Genomic DNA, 26,918 nt, shown 5'->3' with positions numbered 1-26,918 from the left:
TTGCCGAAACCGCTACCCAAGGCGACCCACTCGGCCGAGTGTACGGTCAGTCCGCCATGGACTCGCCGCTCCGGGCCCTGAGGTGGCCCCCTCACTCCCTGCTGTATGCGGCCTCTGCTGAGCCACACCACCGGCCCCACGCGCACGTCGCCGTCGGAGACGCGGCTCCTCAGGCCGGGCTCTGCTCTGCTCCGCGTGCCCGCACCCGCAGGCCGGCAACAAGGCCGCTCGGGGGCCACCGCTTCCTCCCTCCAGGGGGCTTCGGCATCCCCGTCCCACGGGGCTCCCGCCTCTTCTGTGGGGCCTCGGGGGCCGCGTCCCGCTGGGCTCCCGCCTCCCCTGAGGGGCCTTGGGGCCCCGTCCCGCCGACTGCGCCACTCTTACTGCATTCCCCCTGCTGGCGCCGTCTCGCTGTCCTCACTCTCCGCACCGACCGCGCTGTCCCTGACCCAGGGGCGGGCACGGCGCTTGGGGCTGGAGGGGCCGCCGGAGCCGCGTGCTGGTCTCCGCTCCCGGCCGCGGCAGCAGCCGCACGCAGCAGCAGCCGTGCCACGTCCTCTCCTCCCAGGCTGACCCCAGGACCCCGCCAGGGCACAGCGGGGAGGCCCCGGCCTTTTAGGTGGAGCTCGGGGACGGCTGCTGCACAAAGTAGCCCCTGGCCAAGCAGGGACCTCGTGCACACATGCCCAGCACCATGTGATCCCAGCGGTTCCGTTACTATTTACAAAACATGCCCGAGAAGGCCTGAACGCGCCACCTGGCCTAAACTGCTCTCCCTACACTGCGCTCAAGCCCTACCTAATCGTAGACAACTCCCCATCTGCATGCAAGTTCGTTGACATCTTCATTATGAAACATTTCAAACAGTACATTTTAACAAAAAATAACATATCAAGCACCCATTTATCCTCTGCCAGATTAACATCTTAACAGCTTACGATATTTGCCTGCATTTATTTAATTTTATTTTTTAATAATACACCACACATTGCAACGGGAGAGTGGCCCCCACTCTGCAACTACAGAAAAGCCCTCCCAGCAACAAAGACCCAGAACAGCCATAAATTTAAAAATAAAATTAAAAAGATAGTAACACACTTCAGCTACAACTGAAGTCCTTCGTGCTATCTACGGTGATATGTGAGTGAACACGGCTTAGGGGTAAAATGCCCTATTCTGGGGCCAAAGCTTTGGATTTGAATTCTAACTCTGAAACCCTCTGGTGTGTAACCTTGGGCAAGTTACTTAACTCCTCTGAGCATCAGTTTGCGCATCTATTATTGAAAGGGGAATGATAATAATTGCTTATTACCTAGGATTGTTGTAAGGGTTAAACAAATTGATCCATGTAAAACACTTGAAACATGTCTGGCACTCAATGAGTATGCTTGTTAGTCTTCCCGTGGAACTTATGTCACTTGGATTTTCCACTAGTGGTAAGGCAAAAATAGAAGGGTTTGCAAACAGGCACCATATTTCAAAAATCAGACCTTCAAGTGTCTTAACCCCAAAAGTGAATTAAACTTGCAACTTACACAAAATGTATCATTTAACAAGATATATCATACTATAGCAAGTAGAAATATATCAAACACAATGGCAGGAGAGTTTGAATACATCCATAGCAAAACATCACATTTAAGTGGAAATGGCGGTGACATGCTCCTACTCCATAACCCTGAGACTTAGGAAAAGATTCAAAAATATGTTTGATTTTATGTAAAGTTTTAAATTGGACACTTGGTAACAAACAGAAGAAGTAAATGAAAGTTTAAGTGTTTTAATAACTTTCTGATAAATTAGAAAAATATGCCTGAGATTATCATCCATTCCACCAGCATAGTTTATTACATTCAGAGAGACAAATTCATTTAACATGCTGACAAATTCAATTTCCCTACAGCTTTATTACCCAAATTACTTATAACCTGGGAAAATGTCAAGTGTCAACTCTTTTAAAGGGTAGGCACAGCTCTTAAGCAAATCTGTGCAGTCTTAAGAGGAAGAGCCAGTGGTTTTTCTGGTGTTCTCTGATTGGTTCTCTAGAGAAACAGGGTTTGTTTTTTTTTTAGGGTTGTCATTTTCATGAAGTTCATGCTTTTGTTCATTTTCTATCATTTTGATTATTAATTTGCTTAAGTGATCAGGTTGCTGAAGCTGAAATTCACTGATAATTACTCATTTAAACAAATAAGTAGAGAAAAAAAAATTACTCAATTTAATTGTAGACTTAGTATATAGTTTGGTATTATCCAGTTCTTATTTTAAAAAATCTTATAGACTGGAATACGTTAGAAAAGGCATACATACTATAAAATACTGAGACAAAACTTGAAACTTAGCATTTGTTCAATAAATGACTCTTCAATATATAATCATCATATACTAAGCTATATCTTACATACATAGTTTCCTTGAGAAGAAGGAGTAATTATTCTGAGCTTAATGATTGGCATACTAAATAAAGCACAGGCAAATAAACTGCCCGACATTATAGACATCAAGTGCATGGTGAAGATATAATTTGAACCCTGAATGTCTAAAGCCAATGTCTGTTTCCTTACTTTATCTGAGGTACATTTGTATCAAGAAAGAACACTTGCAAATCACGTACACTGACACAGATGTCATGTGATTGTATCACTAACATCACTGTACTTACCCGTAACAGGACAGTAGACGTCTATATCCAATCAGTGCACTTCTTCAAAGAAACGGTCACTGGTCATTTCAGTTCAGTTCAGTGCAGTCGCTCAGTCGTGTCCGACTCTTTGCGACCCCATGAATTGCAGCACGCCAGGCCTCCCTGTCCATCACCAACTCCCGGAGTTCACTCAGACTCACGTCCATCGAGTCACTGATGCCATCAAGCCATCTCATCCTCTGTCGTCCCCTTCTCCTGCCCCCAATCCCTCCCAGCATCAGGGTCTTTTCCAATGAGTCAACTCTTCGCATCAGGTTGCCAAAGTACTGGAGTTTCAGCTTTAGCATCAGTCCTTCCAATGAACACCTAGGGCTGATCTCCTTCAGCATGGACTGGTTGGATCTCCTTGCAGTCCAAGGGACTCTCAAGAGTCTTCTCCAATACCACAGTTCAAAGGCATCAATTCTTCAGCACTCAGCTTTCCTCACAGTCCAACTCTCACATCCATACATGACCACTGGAAAAACCATAGCCTTGACGAGAAGGACCTTTGTTGGCAAAGTAATGTCTCTGGTTTTGCATATGCTATCTAGGTTGGTCATAACTTTCCTTCCAAGGACTAAGTGTCTTTTAATTTCATGGCTGCAATCACCATCTGCAGTGATTTTGGAGCCCAGAAAATAAAGTCTGACACTGTTTCCACTGTTTCCCAGTCTATTTGCTATGAAGTGATGGGACCAGATGCCATGAACTTCGCTTTCTGAATGTTGAGCTTTAAACCAACTTTTTCACTCTCCTCTTTCACTTTCAACCAGAGGCTTTTTAGTTCCTGTTCACTTTCCACCATAAAAGTGGTGTCATCTGCATATCTGAGGTTATTGATTTTCTCCCGGCAATCTTGATTCCAGCTTGTGGCTCTTCCAGCCCAGCATTTCTCATGATATGCTCTGCATATAAGTTAAATAAGCATGGTGACAATATACAGCCTTGACGTACTCCTTTTCCTTTAGAAACCACTTAATATAGGGCTTCCCTGGTGGCTCACACGGTAAAGAATCCGCATGCAATGTGGGAGATCTGGGTTTGATCCCTGGGTTGGGAAGATCCCCTGGAGGAGGGAATGACAACCCATTCCAGTATTCTTGTCTGGAGAATTCTATGGACAGAGGAGCCTGGCAGGCTAAAGTCCATGAGGTCGCAAAGAGTTGAACATGACTGAGCGGCTTTCACACTTCACTTAAGACGGAAGGTGGTGAGTACTGTGACTTGGCACTTAAAGTGGGTCAATTATCGTTGCAGCTTCTATTCCTGTTAGGAGCTGTACATGTATTTCTCTGATGAATTCAAGAAGGCACACACACTGCTATTTACAATTCATCTATTTAATTAATTCTCTTCAAACAACAGAAATCACTAAAAGTATCAAGTCCTTTTCCTCAGCAATCTAAACTTGTGATTATATTTTATAGTTCCCAAAACAAAAATGACAAAGAAAAATAAGTGCCCAGAAAAGAGATGGAAATATAATAAGTCTAACACTGATGAGAGAGAGAATGAAATTAAGAAGAAGAAAAGGCATTGTAAATGAATTAATCTTTAGGCACATCAAATGTGGAAAGATTAAAAAAAATGTTAAAATGCATTTCTTATCATTGTAATTTATGTCACTACAGAAAAAAATTTAAGAGATAAAGTGACAAGATGTTAGCAATTATCTTGTTCTTCTGTAATTCTCTGTGTACACCTATTGAATTTTTACTCAATGATAATTTGAAAAGCCAAGGTGATGCCGCCCTATATTCCAAGTCAGCACTTGTTCCATTATTCTACTACAAATTTATATGTAGGGACTTCCCTGGTGGTCCAGTGACTAAGCCTCTGAGCTCCCAGTGCAGGGGCCTGGGTTTGATCCCTGGTCAGGGAACTAGATCCCACATGCTGCAACCAAGACCTGGTCCAACCAAAGCGACTTTTATATGGTTACGTATAGAGTTTGATAGAGTATAACATGCTTATACCATATCTGGTGCCTCTTGGTAAGGTATGGATATATATGCAGGTGGGAGTAAGTAGGCTCCACACTGTTCGAAATATCTATGAATCTCCAATTTCCCAGAAAAGTACAGGTCTTTATCACTTTATGTTATGCATAAATGTGCAAAATATCAATAACATAACATTTTTCCCCAAAATAAATTACCAGAGATTCTCTAAATATCAAAATCCCAGATTATTTATAGGTTCTTTTTCTAGAAGAAAATATACTATAAGGGCTCCTGAACTGAACAGGTTAAAAACAGCAAGCAAAATGCCAATAAGCTGTTGGCACTGCATTCATTACATTAACCAAATTATAGATGTCTACTCCCTACACTGGAAAAAATAAATAAATGGAACATTTTACTTTAAAAGTGCTCCTCAAAATTTGGCCCTTAGTAATCCTTTCAATATGGGAAGCCCCTAAAAATATATTCAAATTACTCATGTATTTAAATAATAAGAAGGGCAAAATATCCATCAACATCACCATCCACAAAAACGTGTGTGAGAAATTAAGGAAATAAACTAAATGCTGGTCCTTCTCTTTAATACAAATCTAGTAATTTATGCGTTTTACTTTAAAAGCCCATGCATAAGTTAGGCCTAACTTACTCGGCAGCATTGCTCAACGGGCAGCAGTGTGAGCTGTGCACCTCAGAACTCCTCTGACGCCGGCCTTGTTTTCTCCTCTGAAATCACTGTGAATGTGGGGAAGTTACTTATCTCCACAATGCCCAAGTCTGTAATATGGGACAACAGCTTTACATTTATTAACTTGAGCCTATTCATATCAATAGTTTAGAAAAGTGCCTGCCACATAGCAGACACAGTAAGTGCTGCCATTTTCTCTCGACAGAAACACTGAATTATTGGCGATAAAAAAACATTTACTAAACATTATTTACAAGACCTTTAGACTTGTGCTGAATTATATTATTGGCTGTCCTATTTCTCCAACTTGCAAACAGCAGATCATGGACCTCTCAACCCCCATAACCACTTGAGCTAATTCCTGTATTTCCTATTGGTTCTGTTTCTCGGGAGAATCCTGACCAGTACAGTGGTAGAGCACCATGCTAGCCTGTCTTACCATCTTTAAATGTCTTTTAGAGGAAAAAAAAATAAATATCTATGCTGTTTAGTCCACTATGGTTTTTATTTTCACTTTTGGCAGAGCAGGGAGGAGAATCGTCTGCTGTGAGCATGTAAACGAACTCCCCAGTATACAGAACTGAACTTCTTGTTTAATCACTAAGTCGTGTTCAACTCTTTGCGACCCATGGATTGTAGCCCACCAAGTTCCTTGTCCATGGGGATTCTCCAGGCAAGAATACTGGAGTGCGTTGCCGGGATCTTTTCAACCCAGGGGTGGAACCCAGGTCTCCCTCATTGCATGCAGATTCTTTACCATCTGAGCTACCAGGGAAGCCCTCACCTACAATGAGATAGTTATAAATCAAAGTGTAGGAATTAATCAAGGATGTTATCCATTTCTGTGACAAGTAGGGGTACTTTCTCTCTTTAACCAGAGAAGCAAAATGTTAGTATTAATATTTGCTCTGTTGCTTGTGGGGCTTCCCTGGAGGCCCAGACAGTAGAGAATCTGCCTGCAGTGCAGTAGACCCGGCTTCCGCTGTTGCACTAAGTCTCTGCTTCTCTTCTGGAGCAATTTCCTTGAGAACCCCATGAGCAATGTGAAAGTTGAATACATATGTGATAAGAGCTAATGTGTATATAACTTCTTGTTAGTTCTTCTCTGAGAATAAACAATCTATCTGCACATATGCATCAGTGTATTGCAAATGAGCATGTATTTCTGTTCTCCACAGAAATTTCTGTTTAAAGAGATTCAAGCAAATCAAGATTTGACCTTGGCTCTGGCTTTGCAGACAGGAAACAGGAGCCAGGAGCTAAGGAATGCAGGCAGCCTCACAAAGCTGAGAATAAGCCCTGGCTGACAACAGCGAGAAAACGGAAATCTCAGCTCCATAACTATGGGTAACTGAAGTCTGCCAGCACATTGAACAAGATTGGAAGTAGATTTGTCCCAGAGCTCCAGACAAGGTAACACAGCTGTCTACACCTTCATTTTGACCTTGTGAGCCTATCAGAGCACCAGCTGAGCTGTGCTGGCCCAGACATCCAACTTGCAGGCTTGTGAGATTATTAATGTTATTTATTTATTATACGTGTTCTTTTAAGGTGCCGATCTTGTGGTTAATTGTTATGGAAGGAATAGGAAACTAAGCCAATACCTCCCATGTAGGAGCCACATGCTTTGGAGGCAGCCCTTTGAAAACTTTGCAGATTGGTTTGATTAGAACAGAAGGAATTCCAATTTGCCCTTCCCTATTCCAATAGATCTAGAACCAGGCATAAGCAAATCATTACATGATCTTCCCAAAACCACAGGGAAGTTCAGGAAGGGGCATTTGCCCTAATATGGGCCAATGACACGTTAAAAGAGATTTACTGAATGGATTCTAAAAACAGAGTGTGACCACTTTGCAAAGCTATGAGAGAAGTCATTTTCTCTTTTGATGATGATGAAGGTATGTGGTTATGAGTTGCAGTAATGTTCCGGCCATTTTGCTACCCTGGGATAATACAGGCTGAGGAAGAAGAACATTAGAGACAAGAGTGCAGCTGAGTAAACATCAGGAAAGCAGAACAGGGCATGGGAATAACTCAACTCTGAAGGCTGTTCTATACGTGCTAAAGGCACAATGTTTTAGAAATAAATTTTTTAAAAATTGTTGTTTACTACTATAACCCAGATTCCAATGCTCTTGCAGGAGCTCTTTTTTGCTTTTGTTTTAGCCGTGTCCAACTCTTTGCAACCCCATGGACTGTAGCCTGCCAGGCTCCTCTGTCCATGAGATTCTCCAGGCAAGAATATTGGGGCAAGTCGCCATTTCCTTCTCAGGAAGACCCAGGGATCAAATTGGAGTTTTGCATCTCCTGCCCTGGCAGGTGGGTTCTTTTACCACCGAGCCAGGTCTTGCAGGGCGTAATTACGAGGCAGCTCTACAACAGCCCGCAGGCCGCCACTGCCATGCACTGTCCCTACATTCTTGGGGGACACTGATTTTAAAGGGGAAATTGGCACATTTTCATGTAAATTTCAGAGTGACACTGGCCAAAAAAGAAAAACTATCATGTTAAGTGTCCGAATACTAGAGAGTATCTACTTTTTCCTGAGTTGAGCCAATGCTTTAAGAAATAAGAGTAATAATCCAGTTTAAGAACATGGCTTTGAATCAAGCGTAAACCTATCATAGCTGATACAGGGGTGAACTGCATCCTGTGAGAAAGCAGCTTATGACAGGGGGCGTATCTGGAGCCTGCAGAGGCGCCCCGAGGAGCCTCTGAAGCTCACCTAGTTCCGCCATCAGGTCTCCTCTCAGTCCGCCTGCCTCTCGTTTCATGGGTCTCTGCATCTTCATGTCCTTTACCCTCCTTACCTCCTTAACCAATCCAGTGAGTGCCTGCATTTGAAACACCGATTTGAGAAGGCAATTTCTTCCAGCTGTCATGTACCAAAGACAGCTTGGAAGTTGCTTTTGAATCAACAGATGAATTCTCCCCAAAGCTGATATTAATTTCCGTTTCGTGGCTGGTTGGGAACCCAGAGAAACTGTCATCGCTCAGACTGGCCTCTCTTCTGTGAAGCCTCCTCTAATGTGCTTTGATTTGATGCCAGCCTGGATATGGATATTGCATCCCAAGTGTGTTCTCCTTAGCCTTACAACTTTCCACACTGAGTTGCAGATGACATTTCCTTTGACACAGTCTGACAGACCCTCATTGCTACACATATCTATGCATCACTTGTGGGGGCCCTGGAAAACTGGGGGGAGCTGGTGTCAATCACAGGCCTCCTCTTGTGTCTCCAATTTCCTTTGTCTCTTTATTACCGCTAACACAGCTTTCAAGGAGCCAGACCTCCCCCAGGCCCAGGCTCTCTGTCTCTGCATTCATACAGAAACGGTTTCCCTGCCTTGTGGGATTGCCTGTGCTCTCAAGCCAAGAAAGTGCTAGCTAAGTAGTGAGAGAGTCCATTTGTTACAGTGAAGTTGTACGTGCATCCATGTTGCAAGTCAGTTGGTGATGATTTCTTGGCCTCTTCTAATCCCAGCCACCTCTATCTGCAGCTCCTTTCTAAGAGGGCATCACAGATCATCCTGCACAAGACATCTTACGTGAGGTCAGGAAGCCAGTTTCAGGCTTAAATTATCCCAGTGTGGAAACTGTGGTTGAAAGAGAACACCTCATGCTCAGAATCTCCCAGGGAAAGCGCAGGACGGCTGCTGTCGCCCTCTGACTGACCTGTGTTGAGTTACACACCGTCCTGAGCCAGTGAGTGAGTGAGTCACAGCCAGGCACAGGTATCATGAAAGCTACTCAGCACCAGCACATATGCTGATTGAGTAAACAAGTACAGAATGAATTTATGGCACCAAGGGGAAGGATGGGGGAAAGGAGAGCTGCTAAGTGTGCAACACACACACACAGACGCCTATATTTAAACTGGATAACCAACAAGGACCTGCTGATAGCACACATCTGCTCAGTGCTATGTGGCAGCCTGGCTGGGAGGGGAGTTTGGAAATAGACACATGTACACGCATGACTGGAGTCCCTTCACTGTTCACCTGAAACCGTCACAGCATTGTTAGCTGGCCGCACCGCAACACAAAATAAAAGGTCGAAAAAAAAAAAAAGGGAACAAAATAAATAAATGATTGGCCAGTGATGAGCTCTCCAAAACTCATATTAATGGTTTGGTAAAAGGTAAAACAAAATGACCTTTGAATTGATTGCAGGGAAAAGGTCTCTGTTATTATACACAAGAAGTGGTCCTTTACCTGGTAGAGAGGGAAGAGCACGTGAACTGACTCAGGCTCCAAAGAGCCACGGTGCAGGTGTCAGACCACCCGGATTTGACCTCAGCTCCAGTTTGCTTGGGCGATGACAGCCATTCTGGGGCTCGGTTTCCCCTCGCAGAGCGCACGTAATGACAGTCCATCAGGCAGCGTCTGGGGGCCAGACGAGCTAATGCAACTAAAAGACTGGGAAACAAGTCCCTGGCAAGCTGTAAGCTCTCAGTAAGTGGCGGGAGTAATTACTATTATTCATGAGAAAGAAGAAAATGGATGGCAATCCAGGGTAAAAGAATTGCATCACCCTTCAGTGGAAAATCAGAGTGTGTTCAGCTACACAGATTACGTATTGGTTTAAGACTGTCCCCCTAAATAAAACTATTAGCCCCATGGGGTGGTTGAGGGGTGGGGGGTGGGGAATGAGATCACTCTAGTTGACTGCTTCTGTCCAGCCTGTCCAGCGCGTTTGACTCTTTGTGACCCCATGAACTATAGCCCACCAGGCTCCTCTGTTCATGGAATTCTCCAGGCAAGATTCTGGAGAGGGGAGCAATTCCATTCTCCAGAGGAATCTTCCTGACCCAGGGACTGAACCCAGGTCTCCTGCACTGCAGACAGATTCTTTACTGTCTGAGTTACCAGGGGAGATAGTCCAGTGCCTGGAATATAATGGGTACTCAATACTTACTTCATGAATGAATGAATATCTGTGTATAAGAGTGAGGGAGCCAGGCAGAACAATTGTGCTCACTAGTCATCACACAAATCACAGCAAAATTGGAAATAAAGCTGTAATCTCCCAGGAAGCCTCCAAAAACAGGCTCCCTGTTTACTCAGCCATTACAAGCTGATTGGTGATATAAGTTTAAACAATTATACAGGAAAGGGGATACTTTCCATTTTTTAACAAAAGCCATTTATGCTTGTTAAACATGTAGTTTATATGTACTTTAGCAACTAAATTAAGGAGTGCTAGGAAGAGAGAAAAATGGGCCAACTCTGTAACGGTCTGCAGAAGTCATTACTTGCAGAAAGTCCTGAAAGAAGATATCAACGAGAATATTACAATTGTAACTTTAAGTCCTAATGTCGCCTCATGAATTTACCAGAGAAGTGAAAAAATCAGTTTTTAAAAGTCATCAATTTGACTCATAGGGGAGGCATAGTAAAAGAAAGATTACCTGTGACTAAAAAAAAAGAAGAGAAAAATTAAATTTCAAGAAGGAGCAAAAGAAAGGCACTACAAGTAGAACATGCACGAATTCACTTCCTTAGGGACTTGGAGGAGAATTACTCATTTTGAGGACAAAGCATAAGAAAACTTTAGGATAACAATAAAAAAGCAAACAAATTCACTGTTGTGAAAGATAAAAGAAAAAATCTTCTACACATGGAGAGAAAAGAAAAGCAGTAAGAAGGGAACTAATATTTCATTTTAGAGAAGAACACAGAAAGGGAATTTTCAAAAGAACCTATGATTTTTGAAAATTTTCTCTATGATTATGCCTTATTATACAATGTATACTAAGCAGAATGCCAAAAACTAGCATTTCTTAGAAAATCCCAATATGATGACTAAGGAATATTTTCACTTCTTTCAGATTGATCAAAATGAGAAAGAAAAATGCAAAATGGCTACCTCACCCCTGTGAAAGTGCATCTCGATATGTTTGTACTTTAGAATCTGCGGGTCATCTGAGGGCCCAGCCGGCTCTTTGCAATGTGTTGCATTAGTTATTAACACAACCCAACCATTGAAAACCTTATTTTCAGCACAAATTAGATAATAATCTTGAACTATGGAGACACTGGGTTAAAATTTAGAAGCCAGAGAAGAAAGGTGATAAGACTATAATCACATTCAAATCTCAATTAAATTTAGCATCTTCAGAGTTTTAGGGCTTCCCCAGTAGTCCAATGGTAAAGAATCTGCCTGCTAATGCAAGAGACACAGGAGACTCAGGTTTGATCCCTGGGTTGGAAAGATCCCCTCAAGTTGGAAGTGACAACCCATTCCAGTATTCTTGCCTGGGAAATCCCATGGACAGAGGGGCTGGCAGTCTACAGTCCATGGGGTTGGTAAAGTCAGACGTGACAGAGCACACACACAGTTTGAGGGCACAAAAACCCAATCTGGTCAATAATCATCCACCCCAAGTCATGGTATCTGCCATGTTGTAATTAGCTACCATCAAATAGGTTGCTATTCAATTGCCACATTCTCTATCCCCAGCCCTCCCATCCTCTCTAAATCTGCATGTAAGGCATCAACTTTTTTATTATACTGAAAATTCTTTGAGGACCACAAGTGAGTACAATTGAACACACAGCACTTGGTATAGAATCTTGAAAGCATGACATAAAACATTGATTTGATTTTTTTGATCCTTAAAGCAAAATCTCCAAATAAATGTACAGAGAATTTAAAATATCTCATGTGGGATATATATCACATGTTATTGATGAGAGTAAATGGGAAAAAAAATAAAACTATGTAAAGCAAGAAAAATAAGTTGTTCCCTCAAACTTCCCAGAAAACATCATTTGAAGTTCTCTGCTATTAAGTACTTTAACATAAGTTATTTAAAGAAGTGACTTTTTCTTAAGTAATAAGAAATTAGTCATAAACTCATAATTTCCTGTAGGAAAATGGACCCAGAGAACGTTTTCAAATAACAATCTTTTCTGTTCTTACAGTGGTTGCCTTTTTCCCCTAAATAGGTAGTGGGAAATATACATAAATGTGTTTTTGAAAACTGACTTCCCTAAGGAATGGTGACTACTTTGGTGAAAATGTTTAGTTGCCATTACCCAATTCTTAAAAAAAAAAAAAAGAATTTAAGCTTAAAATTTCAATACAATTTTAAACTGATGTATATTCACATAAAATTATATTAAAACTAAAGCAGTATTCTTGCCTGGAGAATCCCGTGAATAGAGGAGCCTGGCAGGCTACAGTCCATAAGGTCGCAAAGAGTCGGACACAACTGAGCACGTGATGGATTAGTCACGATCAACTGTGTTAGATATTATTCCCCCAAAATACATTCACAAAATCTATTTTTAGTTATTTTTCTGTACTATATCACTGGCTCTATATCACCATACTGGAAGGACATAATGCTAAAATATTTACTGGGGCCAGTCATTCACGGCCCAGCAACACTGGGTCCTAAGATGATACATGCTGATCATTTCCACTGATTTTTTTTTTTTTCCTTACTCTAGTGTCTCAAGAACTGGAGAACATACTGTTGCATTTGAACAACTGACAAGTCAAGACCAGATTTCTTAAGCTTTCAGTGCCCACATTTTCATTAGATGTTTAAAATCTAAACTGTTAAATTAGAGGGTCGTTTGTCAAGAAGGAGGTGAGAAACAGTAGGATCTGATTTCAATGCTGACTGAATGAATCACAAACTTGGTTTTCATACTTGCTCCATGATGACTCCATTCTCTAGCTGGTACCTAGAAATGACTGCCAGCCTTTGGAACTACTCTACAAAACATGTTTGTTAAATGAATACCCAGGAATTAATCTGTGACTCCTTTGCTATTATTTTACATGTGTGTGCATGTCACTCAGTCGTGTCTAACTCTTTGGGAGCCCATGGACTGCAGCCTGCCAGGCTCCTCTGTCCATGGGATTTCCTGGGCAAGAATACCAGAATGAGCTGCCAATTCCTTCTCCAGGCAATCTCCCCTACCTAGGAATCAAACTCACATTTCCGGCATTGGCAGGTGGATTCTTTACCACTGCGCCACCTGGGAAGTCCCTCACAATTTATCAAGGCTGTTACAATTTAAACTCTTTTCAGATTCTATGATAATGCATTCCAAGCTTCCAATAAGTGATGCTAGTTCTGTGCTAACGCTGGAAAATCAATGCTAGGCACGACAGAAACGCACAAGGAGGTTTAAGTAACCACAGTGAGGCGCTGTGTTATCAGAGACTATCATCGCATGAAATATTAGTACTTATACTGTGAAAATTTAAAGAAACATTTTTATAAAGAATGCTAAAATAGTGGTAGATTTACCAGATTGGAGAATATACTCCTGTACATTTTACTTTTACTCCTACTGGAAATACAACTTAAACTGTGTGAGCTGGAATCATGCTCACTCTTTAGGAAAAGATCTTTTGCAAAAAATGTCACTGTGCCACATAAGCTCAGAAAATGTGATTTTTTTTTTTTTAGAAATTTACTACAAATCTTATGAGCAACAGTTATACGTTTGGTCTTCATTATTTCCTTTTTTATCCAAATCTCAACTTTTTATGTGGAAGATTCCCACTCTAACATTGCTTATTCATGAAAAATTCAGTCAGTCAGTTCAGATGCTCAATCATGTCCGACTCTTTGCGTTCCCATGAACCGCATCACGCCAGGCCTCCCTGTCCATCACCAACTCCAGGAGTCCACCCAAACCCATTTCCATCAAGTCGGTGATGCCACCCAACCATCTTATCCTCTGTCATCCCCTACTTCTCCTGCCCTCAATCTTTCCCAGAATCAGAGTCTTTACCAATGAGTCAGCACTCCACATCAGGTGGCCAAAGTACTGGAGTTTCAGCTTCAATGTCAGTTCTTCCAATGAACACCCAGGACTGATCTCCTTTAGGATGGACTGGTTGGATCTCCTTGCAGTCCAAGGGACTCTCAAGACTCTTCTCCAACACCACAGTTCAAAAGCATCAATTCTTCGGCACTCAGCTTTCTTCACAGTCCAACTCTCACATCCATATATGACCACTGGAAAAACCATAGCCTTGACTAGACAGACCTTTGTCAGCAAAGTAATATCTCTGCTTTTCAATATGCTATCTAGGTTGGTCATAACATTCCTTCCAAGGAGTAAGTGTCTTTTAATTTCATGGCTACAATCACCATCTGCAGTGATTTGGGGGCTCAGAAAAATAAAGTCTGACACTGTTCCCATTGTTCCCCATCTATTTCCCATGAAGTGATGGGACCAGATGCCATGATCTTCGTTTTCTGAATGTTGAGCTTTAAGCCAACTTTTTCACTCTCCTCTTTCACTTTCATCAAGAGGCTTTTTACTTCCTCTTCACTTTTTGCCATAAGGGTCATATCATCTGCATATTTGACGTTATTGATATTTCTCCTGGCAATCTTGATTCCAGCTTGTGCTTCTTCCAGCCCAGCATTTCTCATGATGTACTCTGTATATAAGTTAAATAAGCAGGGTGACAATATACAGCCTTGACGTACTCCTTTTCCTATTTGGAACCAGTCTGGTGTTCCATGTCCAGTTCTAACTGTTGCTCCTGACCTGCATATAGGTTTCTCAAGAGGCAGATCAGGTGGTCTGGTATTCCCATCTCTTGAAGAATTTTCCACAGTTTATTGTGATCCACACAGTCAAAGGCTTTGGCATGGTCAATAAAGCAGAAATAGATGTTTTCCTGGAACTCTCTTGCTTTTTCCATGATCCAGCGGATGTTGGCAATTTGATCTCTGGTTCCTCTGCCTTTTCTAAAACCAGCTTGAACATCTGGAGGTTTGCGATTCACGTATTGCTGAAGCCTGGCTTGGAGAATTTTGAGCATTACTTTACTAGCATGTGAGATGAGTGCAATTGTGTGGTAGTTTGAGCATTATTTGGCATTACCTTTCTTTGGGATTGGAATGAAAACGGACCTTTTCCAGTCCTGTGGCCACTGCTGAGTTTTCCAAATTTGCTGGCATATTGAGTGCAGGACTTTCACAGCATCATCTTTCAGGATTTGAAAGAGCTCAACTGGAATTCCATCACCTCCACTAGCTTTGTTCGTAGTGATGCTTTCTAAGGCCCACTTGACTTCACATTCCAGGATGTCTGGCTCTAGGTCAGTGATCACACCATCGTGATTATCTGGGTCGTGAAGATCTTTTTTGAACAGTTCTTCTGTGTATTCTTGCCACCTCTTCTTAATATCTTCTGCTTCTGTTAGGTCCATACCATTTCTGTCCTTTATCGAGCCCATCTTTGCATGAAATGTTCCCTTGGTATCTCTAATTTTCTTGAAGAGATTTCTAGTCTTTCCCATCCTGTTTTTTTCCTCTATGTCTTTGCACTGATTGCTGAGGAAGGCTTTCTTATCTCTCCTTGCTTTTCTTTGGAACTCTGCATTCAGATGCTTATATCTTTTCTTTTCTCCTTTGCTTTTCACTTCTCTTCTTTTCACAGGTATTTCTAAGGCCTCCTCAGATAGCCATTTTGATTTTTGCATTTCTTTTCCATGGGGATGGTCTTGATCCCTGTCTCCTGTACAATGTCACGAACCTCCGTCCATAGTTCATCAGACACTCTGTCTATCAGATCTAGTCCCTTAAATCTATTTCTCACTTCTACTGTATAGTCATAAGGGATTTGATTTAGGCCATGTCTGAATGGTCTAGTGGTTTTCTCCAGTTTCATCAATTTCAGTCTGAATTTGGCAATAAGAAGTTCATGATATGACCCACAGTCAGCTCCTGGTCTTGTTTTTGCTGACTGTATAGAGCTTCTCCATCTTTGGCTGCAAAGAATATAATCAATCTCATTTCGGCGTCAACCATCTGGTGATGTCCATGTGTAGAGTCTTCTCTTGTGTTGTTGAAAAAGGGTATTTGCTCTGACCAGTGTGTTCTCTTGGCAGAACTCTTTAGCCTTTGTCTTGCTTCATTTTGTATTCCAAGGCCAAATTTGCCTGTTACTCCAGGTGTTTCTTGACTTCCTACTTTTGCATTCCAGTCCCCTATAATGAAAAGGACATCTTTTTGGGGTGTTAGCTCTAGAAGATCTCGTAGGTCTTCTTAGAACTGTTCAACTTCAGCTTCTTCAGCATTACTGGTCAGGGCATAGACATGGATTACCGTGATATTGAATGGTTTGCCTTGGAAACAAACAGAGATCATTCTGTTGTTTTTGAGATTGCATCCAAGTACTGCATTTCAGACTCTTTTGTTGACCATGATGGCTACTCCATTTCTTCTAAGGGATTCCTGCCCACAGTAGTAGATATAATGGTCATCTGAGTTAAATTCACCCATTACAGTCCATCATATTTCGCTGATTCCTAGAATGTCGATGTTCACTCTTGCCATCTCCTGTTGGACCACTTCCAATTTTCCTCGATTCATGGACCTGACATTCCAGGATCCTATGCAATATTGCTCTTTACATCATCAGACCTTGATTCTATCACCGGTCCCATCCACAACTGGGTGTTGTTTTTGCTTTGGCTGCATTTTTTCATTCTTTCTTATTTATCCACTGATCTCCAATAGCATATTGGGCACCTACCGACCTGGGGAGTTCATCCTTCACTGTCCTATCTTTTTGCTGGTTCATACTGTTCATGGGCTTCTCAAGGCAAGAATACTGAAGTGGTTTGCCATCCCCTTCTCCAGCGGACCACATTCTGTCAGACCTCTCCACCATGACCCATCCATTTTGGGTGGCCCCACATGGCATAGCTTAGTTTCACTGAGTTAGACAAGGCTGTGGTCTGTGTGATCAGATTGGCCTATTGTCTGTGATTATGGTTTCAGTCTGTCTGCCCTCTGATGCCCTCTCAGCGCCTACTGTCTTATTTGGGTTTCTCTTACCTTGGATGTGGGGTATCTCTTCACAGTTGCTCCAGCAAAGCGCAGCCGCTGCTCCTTACCTCCGACGTGGGGTAGTTCCTCTCGGCCGGCTGACAACTATCTAAAAGCCACTCCGTCATGTCTGACTCTTTGCGACCCCATGGACATTAGCCCGCCAGGCTCCTCTATCCATGGAGTTCTCCAGGCAAAAATACTGGAGTGGATCCCCTTCTCTGGGGGATCTTCACAACCCAGGGATAGAACCTGGGTCTACTGCATTGCAGGCAGATTCTCCATCTGAGTAACCAGGGAAGCCCTTTTAATAGGTTATGGGAAATCAAACCACAGAATAATATGCAGCAATTTAAGAAGATGAAATAGGTTTCCATGTATCATCAAAAAATGTGAATAAAAACATTATAACAATGGAAAAAATCAATCTAGAAAAACAGCAGTTTAAGCCATGGAATTTGGTTGGGGAGGAGGTGGAAGATCGTACAACAGAGAAACTTGCAATTTTCTTTAGCAAGATTTTAATAATTTAAAATATACTTCCTTTATAATCAGCAAAATAATCTCATTCTATAAAATCTCATACTGTCCTCAGAAGGAAATGTATATGTTGGCCTCTGACTTCCAAATAAACATACATAAATAAAATGAAGGCATTTAACTCTGCTCTCTTCAACAAGCCCACTACATTTGCAATGATATTAATTTAAAAGGCTCAGACATTCGACAACAAGGAGAAAGGAAAGAAGATAGGAACAGAAGAAGTACACTAATCAAACTGAAATGTGGGAAGCGGTGAGTAAGTGGCAGTAACACATCAAACCTAAGTTAAGAGGCTGTGATGAAAGGGTACATAGTGTTTTTGAAAGCAAGGGGTATAGATAGGGCTAATCACAAAAAGACTGATCGTGAATCCATTTAAGAGGCAATTAGCTATCTTAGTATTACTTATCTCAACAGAAAAGGAGTGCTTACTGGATATAAATTTCCAGGTTTAAGTTTATATCAAGAAAAAGCAGTATAAGCATACTATTTAGAGGCACTGAGGTAAACACACACACACACATACACATGAAACCCTTAAAAAGTTGAATATGGCGTTCCTCTGGAGAGCAGACGGCAGGATGGGGCAGAGTGAGGCAGGGACTCTGCATGTTGTTCCCGCCAATAATCTTAGCTTATGCTACTTTTAAGCTCTCTGCATATGTTACCAGTTTTTAAAACTATATACACTAATTACATTCGTTAACATAATTATTAAAACAAAAATATTTACTTCTTATTGACTTACTGCCAATATATTATGCTCATTGGCTTATAGATTAACCACAGGACAAAAATCTCTTTTTATAATGACATTTGATGCACAAGTTGAAATAAATAGATACATATGAAAAGAGTTTTAATATTAGACATTCTGAAACCACTGTATATATGAACTAGAATTTGTTGTTGTTCAGTCGCTAAGTCGTGTCCAGCTCTTTGCAGTCCCGTGGACTACAGCACGCCAGGCTACTCTGTCCTCCACTGTCTCCCAGGGTTTGCTTAGATTTATGTCCACTGATTGCTGATGCTCTGTAACCGTCTCATCCGTTGCCACTCCCTTCTCCTTTTGAAAGAGTGAAGACTCTTTCTCAGCATCAGGGTCTCTTGGGCAATTATATAAATGAATAATGGGTAATGGGAGTCACGTTTCTCATTTTTGGAGTAGAATATACAGATAAGCAATGGGAAGAGGCTAGAATGAACAATTTGGAAATAAGTTATCATTGAGACAACAGTAGGGTGCATGCTTATCCTAATCTATATACAGAAATTAAATATAGAAATATATGTATATATATATGTGAATAAATATTTATAGATATGTGTATTAACTCAGATCTCTTTTCTATCTTCTGAGATCACCTAGAAGAAATGACATCTCAGTAGCAAAGAACACTTCTAGCAACTAGATCTTGGTTTCCAATACTATGTTTTTTAAAAAAAGAAATCAGGTATCTCTGGATAAGTTATCAACTCTAAGAGATGGTCAGTGAATACACAACATGAGCCCAAGATCAGGGAAATGCCAGAAAGGAACAAAGTGCTCAACACACACACACACACACACACACACACAGATGGAAGTTGTCAAAGGAACACAGGCGCCAACCGGACAAGCTGCTAATAGCAAAGAGGGAACTGTCTCAGCACTAAAATAAAGTGGTAAGGTTCAGAACCCAGAGTACAAAATATACATCATGAGCCTGTCCTGATATAAATTATTGACTGAGGGAATGAATGAACAAACAAATGAACAGCCAAGAGAGAAGAGATAAATGTGCTGTGCAGGAAAATTCCAAATAATTCATGGAGAAGCTGTCCTCAGTGGGGTAGAGAGCAATGGCCAACTGAGCAAGTATGGGCTGAGAACACTGACTTCCTTACAAAAAGTGCAGCAAGGAAGGGGAAAGAGTAATGATACAGTGGAAAACCAGCCAACGCTGCCTTAACCAGGTGATCACGTTTAACAGCAACAGCTGTAAGTCATTTAACAGTATATACCATTCAAATAGTATATACTGTCAAATGACAGTAAAGATCACCAGATACCCTGGCTCAGACAGTAAAGAATCAGCCTGCAATGTGGGAGGCCTGGGTTTGATCCCTAAGTCAGGAATATCCCCTGGAGAAGGGAATGGCTACCCACTCCAGTATTCTTGCCTGGGAAATCCCATGGGCAGAGGATCCTGGTGGGCTACAGTCCATGGGGTCTCAAAGAATCAGACATGGCTGAGCATGTATGCATGCATGCCACCAAATACCAGAACAGCAGACCTTAAAAATGTCAATATGATCAAAAACATGGGCAATATGAAAAACTATCATAGTCAAGAGGAACCTAAAGAGACATGACGATTAAATGTATGCTGAATGGGATATTCTGGAACTGAAAAGGGACATTAGGTAAACACTCAAAAAAACAAAAGGAATGAACTGTGTACTCTAGTAATAATATAGCAATAATGTTGGTTCATTAATTATGATAAATATCACCTGCTAATGTAAGATGTCAACAGAAGGGGAAATGAGAGTCCAGAGATGCTGTACTATCTTCACAATTTTCTGCAAATCTGAACTATTCTAAAACAAAGAGTTTACCAAAAAATATATATTAAAGAGTTTTCATAAGCTCAGAACAGTAGGCTTTTCTTTCTCCAAATACTGCCTCCCCCAAGATATGGTAGATGGTCTGTGGAAGTCAACACCATGTCTAAAACAATTACTTCCCCATAACATAACCTGGATTTTAAAAAGTGAAGGGAAAGTGTTAGTTGCTCAGTCATATCCAACTCTTTGCAACCCCATGGACTATAGCCCATAAGGCTCCTCCATCCATCGAAGTCTCTACGCAAGAATACTGGAGTGGGTTGCCATTTCCTTCCCCAGGGGATCTTCCTGATCCAGGGATCAAACCCGTGTCTCCTTCTCTGGCAGGTGGATTCTTTACCATCTGAGACATCAGGGAAGACCAACATAACTTGGATAAAGCCCTCATTTCCTGATGACAATATCTGCATTTGAATTTATGATAAGGAATACCTCACAGTTAGACAAATAAAAACCCTTAGAGAATAATCAATCAAAAAATTATCAAAATTAGACACACTTAAAACACTCAGAATATGGTTAAATTTTTAAAGGGAAATCATTCTTCTAGACATTTGAAGACTCCAGCAAACCTATGCAGGACAAAAAAGAAAGATATTGACTATATAAAATAATTTTGATGTAATGTAAGTCTGAGTTTTAATACTGTGATTTTGTCATTTTGATCATATAATTCCAGAATTCATTAATTTTAAACATCCCACTGACAGCATTTATTAAATGAAGCTGCAAACATTCCAAAGAAAAGCTAAAGGAAAGCAAGTCAAAGTTAATAGTTAACATTACTAATTATGGAAAGATGATACATTCCCATCCAAGGTATAAATCAACATTGTTGTTGTTGTCTAGTCACTAAGTCATGTCCGACTGTTTGCAATCCCATGAACTGTATGTAGCCTGCCAGCTTCCTCTGTCCATGGGATTTCCCAAACAAGTATACTAGATTAGGTCGCCATTTCCTTCTCCAGTGGATCTTCCTGACCCAGGGACTGAAGCTACATCTCCTGCTGTGGCAGGTGGATTCTTTACCACTGAACCACCAGGAAAGCCCATTTATAAATCAACAGTAATACCCAGGAAAGTCTAGAATATCATAGATGGCCTCTATCCTGCAAAATCCAGAGCCATTCCTCCTCTCTATCAAAGTGTCTTGATGCATCTGCCTGGTTAGCCATGCCCTTACTCTCCACACTCGGCTTTGTGATGCCTCTCTGGATCAGTTTCCATTTATCAGGAAGCTCCCCTTTTGGAGACTCCTGAGCTGCTTCCTCCTCCTTGGCCAAGGCTTATTTCTGCTGTTCTCCAGTCTTCTCTCTTTTCTCCGCGCTCATCTACCCCCATGATTTTACCGCATATGGATGACTCCCAAATCAGTATCGTGGATTTTCACCCCATCTCTACTGAATCCAGATTTCTTTATTCAATCATTGCTTAATAAGGTCACTTGGAAGTCTACTAGGCACGTGGCCAGAAATGAAATTATGATTGTGACTTTTCAAAATAACTTTCTCCATCTCAGTAAAGGTACCACCACCCATCCTGTTCAAACCGTACATCTGGAAGTCATTCACTCTCCCTCACTCCTTGTCTCAATTGTCCTTATTTCTTCCCATTCATCTTTCAGCTACACTCAAAATCTGGTCAGTTACCTCCATCTCAATGACACCAGCCTACTCCCCTGACATATCCCACCTACATGACAGTAATCAGTGCCAGTTCGCCTCCCTGCTAGCACCCTTTTCAACTAGTTCTCTATGTGTTATATTCCAAGATGTATGTTTTTTTTTTCATATTTTAACACATCTGAAATTGGAATACATCTTACAATCAGTTGATGGCATTTTAAAATTGCACTGGTTCTGTTTTTCTTTTTCTTTTTTTTTAGCCTTTCCAATTTTAACATCTCAAAATTACAATCAACACTGTCTTACCTTTGATGGAATATGTGACATATATTCTCCACACAACTATAAGAATAAAAAATTTAAATTCAGGTAACATTACTCCCCTGACAAAACTGTTCCAATGACTTCCACTATTTTGAGAAAAATAAATAAAATATAACCTCCTTAACATGCCATATGAGGCCCTTTATTATCTGACCTTTTCCTAAACTTCTGACTTTATATTTTGCCATATAACACCTGATTTTCCTCAGTTCATTCACAATGGTCTTCATTCAATTTCATAGAACACACCAAGTCCATTCTGACCTTGAAGACTGCCCTCTTTATGCATTTATTCCACTTATACCAGACTTCTCCATATGTCACCTCCTAATGCATACACAGCCTCTTTTTCATCATTCACCCTCCAGCACATTTTATTTTCTGCACAGCAATTCAACTCTCTGAAGTTATTTATTTATTTACTTACTTTCTCACTTATTTATTGACTTTCATCTCCACCATGCTGTAAACTAAATGATTGCTAAGAACTTTTCTGCCCTGTCACCTGATCCCCAGAGTTAAGAGCCGTATACAGCCAACATGCACGGGTGCTGTGCTCGGTCGCTCCAGTCACACCCAGCTTACTGGGACACTATGGACTGTGGCCTGCCAGGCCCTCTGTCCATGGGATTCTCCAGGCAAGAGTACTGTGAAAACAAATAATTTTTGTTGACTCATTCAGTGAACAACAACAAAAAATGATAATGTTTGGAATCAAGTCTTTTAGAAATGTCCCTCAGGAAGGCAAAATGTTGTGATGAAAGAAAGGAGTGAGCTAGGAAGTATCATTTCCAGTTTTGTCTCTGCCACTCACAAGTTAGATGATGTATGCAAAGGCCGTGGCCATCAGAGTCTTCACGTTCTTCTGCATAAGCTGGGGAACTATGGGAGAAGAAAACAAGATGATCTACAGACAAACGAGACCATCCACAAAGCACGCTTCTCGCTATTGCGCTGTAACTCTCCACTGATAATCAATTCCACAGTTTCATAGAAATCGGTCAGTATTTAGTATTTAGCTGACAGTTATAAACTGTAATGTGCGCCCGGGGGGCTAATACTGTCCTCCAGTTAAAGGAATCAGGGATTCGTGAGGAAATGACTGATTCCAGGACTGGGCTAGGGATGACACAAGACGCAAGAGCAGTATTTGGAGAGACAGATTCAGTGAGTGCCTAAAACATGAAAGTGTGGAAACATGTTGCAAAGTCATAGGAACCAGCTGAAAGAGTTCCCAATGGCCAAACCTGGAATCACTTGAACAACAAAACAGATCCAGTGTTGATTACAACCCAGTATAAAATAAAAATGCACAAGTCTATACTCAAACAGCTGAACCCAAAGTGAGGGAAAAGAGATAAATCCTTTTATACTGAAGAATTGCAAATACTATATGTAAATAAGAATGGAGCTTAACTCCCTCCCCTGCCTCAGACATGCACGCGCGCGCGCGTGCGCGTGCACACACACACACACACACTTGAATACGGCTTGGATCCCGTGACCCACTGCCAAATAACTGTGCATGGATAGAGGAAAACAAAGTAACGTTAGAAACCTGGAAAATACCACTTTGCCAAGTCAGTGATCGAGATGAACGTCACAGTTTCATCAGACGGACTTCTGTGCCCTCAAATGAAGTGACAAGAAAAGCATTTCGTTTCTGTGGCATTTGCACCCCAAACTCTAATCATGGGAAAACATCAGAAAAATCTACATTAAGAGTCTATGAAATAACTGAGTAGGACGGCTTGAAACTGTCACAAACCAGAGAAGACGCCAGACATCCAGTGAATGACCACAGTGAGGGTCCTGCATGGGGTCCTGGGAGAGGAGAGCGGGGCCCTGCATGGGGTCCTGAGAGAGGAGAGAGCGGGGCCCTGCGTGGGGTCCTGGGAGAGGAGAGAGCGGGGCCCTGCGCGGGGTCCTGGGAGAGGAGAGAGCGGGGCCCTGCGTGGGGTCCTGGGAGAGGAGAGAGCGGGGCCCTGCGTGGGGTCCTGGGAGAGGAGAGAGCGGGGCCCTGCGTGGGGTCCTGGGAGAGGAGAGAGCGGGGCCCTGCGTGGGGTCCTGGGAGAGGAGAGAGCGGGGCCCTGCGTGGGGTCCTGGGAGAGGAGAGAGCGGGGCCCTGCGTGGGGTCCTGGGAGAGGAGAGAGCGGGAAGAGGAAAAGCTGGAGAACTGCCAGGGCAGCCTGGAGCCTGATGACCTCATGCACAGCAGCAGCTTCGTCAGTTTCGGCAAAGGTCCTCCAGACCCTGTGAGATGATGGCAGGAGGTGGGTGGGGGTGGGGGGCAGGGTATGGGTGATGAGTACAGAAAAGCTCACTCTACCATCTCTAATATTTTTATAAATCTAAAATTGTTCAGAAGTTAAAAGTGTATTTAGAAAAAAAAAAACCTCAATGTGAGTGTTTTTAATAAATACAAGATATCTCTAGAAAAAAAGCCAGTCACTGGGCTATGTAACTGACATCTAAGAAGAGATTTCCTCTCCTCATCAAACTCCTATCTTATTAGGGTTGACCTTGGGATTAGTTGAGAGACTGTATTCCTATTCCTGTTCTCTCTGTGGCTTCTAACCCTTACTAATAATTCATGGCCTTATGATCATGAAGACAGAATCAAGGGTTATTTGTAAGAATTTCCAGAACATTTTTAAAATGAAGAGCAGACAGCTGGGGAAAGCCATTTTTCATGGTTTTACTCATTTCCCTTTCCAGCTGCCTGTGATGTGGATAAAAAGCTAAAGACACAGGAGCCATCATGATTTAAATGGTGATCCTGATCCTGAAGAAAGAAGGATGATAACAAGGCTGGTACAGCAAAAAGAGGAAAGCTACGTCACACCTCACTGTGTGGACCCGCCACACTGGGCCTCCGCTGGCCACCTCAAGGCTGCTTTTACGCCTTGTCATGGTGAGTCCCACCCGTGTGTCGATGCTTGACAGCCTGAGCTTTTAAGCCTTATCCCTCCACTTCCTCTTGCGCCCACACAGAGCGGATAAGAGAACCTGAGTGCTCTCAACCTTTGATGTTGGCTAGAGATTCAAACCACGCCGCCCATGTCAGCACAGGACTCATCCTTCTGGGCCTCCTCTCTAACCATCACAAGGACCGAGGGCAGAGTGTGTGTGTGTGTGTGTCTGTGTGTGTGGGTGTGTGTGTGTGTGCACACGTGCGTGCACGCCTGCACACATGCACGCACACACTGTCTCAAACCATTTCAGACCACCTTCTTCTTCCAGGGGCCTCAATCCCATAAATAACAAAACTTTCCACGCCCTCTTGGTGTATATGTGTGGCATCAACAACCTTGGAATCTGAACCAACTTGGTGAGGATTCTTCTGCATCTGCAGATGATTACATAATGCATTTTAAAGTTACTGATATTTTAGGGATAGCCTGCCTGTCCAGATCCTAAGTGATATACTGGTTGTCTCATTTAATTCTAAAGAGAGTAACAGTGAGGACCTGTGGTGGGCAGAATTCTAAGATGAATTCTGTGATTCTTGGCTCCATGAGAAACCCCTTTCCCTAAATGTGGGAGACTTTGGCTTCTCGCCAAAGGTGAAGGGATTTTGCAGACGTCATCAAAATTTCTGATCTAGTTAACTTTAATCCAAAAGGAGATTATCAGATGATTTCTTTAAAAAAAGAGTCTAGCGGTCAGAGAGCTTCTCCTGCTGGCTTTGAAAGTATTTGGTTGGCCAAAAAATTACTTCAAGTTTATAAAACACCCAAACACCTTTATAAAACACCCAAACTAACTTTCTGATCAACCCAATATACGCTGTTATGTTGAGACAGGTAAGGTCCGGCACTGCGGGGGCTTCCAGGAGTCAAGCACAGGCCTCAGCGGACGGCTGTGCCTAAAGCCAGACCTCAGTCTTACAACCACAGGAACTAATTCTGCCAATCACTCTGTCTCCGTGGAAGAGGACCCTGAGCCCAAGAAGGCAGCACAGCCCAGATGGCACCTGGATTTCAGCCTTTTTGGAGCCTAAGCTGATGACCCAGGTGAGCTATGTCCCGAGTCCTGATCCACTGATATTATGAGTTAAAAATCTGTGTCATTTTAAGCCATATTTGTGGTTATTTGTTAATCAGTGTGGAAAACCAATATTAATATCATTCTCATTAAGGAGATGGCCACACTGAGAATCACTGGCAAGGCGTGTGATGCTCTCACGGACACTGATGCTAAGTGAAGGGCGAGGTTTGAACCCAGCAGCTTCTTACTTCACAGCCCACAGTTTCACCACTGTGGCACTCGATCTTGATGTTTGGCACCACAGCCGATTCTGAGAACTTCAGGAACATAAACCAAGTCTTATTCAACTTTGAATCATCCGTGACCCTGACAGCATGCTAGATTCTCAGTAGATGTTTGCTAAATTCAACGCACAGTTTTGAAATACTGAGTGTCACAGACAAGCAGGCTAATTTCCAAAAACCCAATAGCTGAGTTTCGTTCACCTTATCAGAAGCTCACAGAAAAGTTTAAGATGCAGATTTGCTCAGGTTAAGCACGTTTTATCTGTTCTTAGAGTGGGCGGATGTTTTAAGTGCAAAATTAGTCTATGACATGAGATTCTCACAAAGCCTTTCATTTCTGCTTAGCTCTGTTGCCTGACTGCACAATCTGAAATTAGGATTTGTTC

At 42.1% G+C, this 26,918-nt stretch overlaps 1 long non-coding RNA gene across 3 annotated transcripts in view; it reads right to left on the bottom strand.

Moving 5' to 3' along the window:
* Window positions 1–26,918, bottom strand: part of LOC129626135 (uncharacterized) — a 168,643-nt gene that overhangs the window by 74,917 nt on the left and 66,808 nt on the right. The window contains exons 5-6 of one of the 3 annotated variants that reach the window (XR_008701787.1): window positions 23,073–23,140; window positions 22,855–22,905 (exon numbers count right to left, since the gene is read on the bottom strand). The exons of the other annotated variants lie outside the window; for them this stretch is intronic. This is a non-coding gene — a long non-coding RNA (uncharacterized LOC129626135). Of the gene's footprint in view, window positions 1–22,854; window positions 22,906–23,072; window positions 23,141–26,918 lie in introns of those variants that run through there. 3 annotated transcript variants of the gene reach the window in all.

Source organism: Bubalus kerabau, chromosome 13, assembly GCF_029407905.1.
Source record: "Bubalus kerabau isolate K-KA32 ecotype Philippines breed swamp buffalo chromosome 13, PCC_UOA_SB_1v2, whole genome shotgun sequence".
Classification (NCBI taxonomy): Eukaryota; Metazoa; Chordata; class Mammalia; order Artiodactyla; family Bovidae; genus Bubalus; species Bubalus kerabau.
This window is presented reverse-complemented; position numbering and strand designations above follow the sequence as displayed.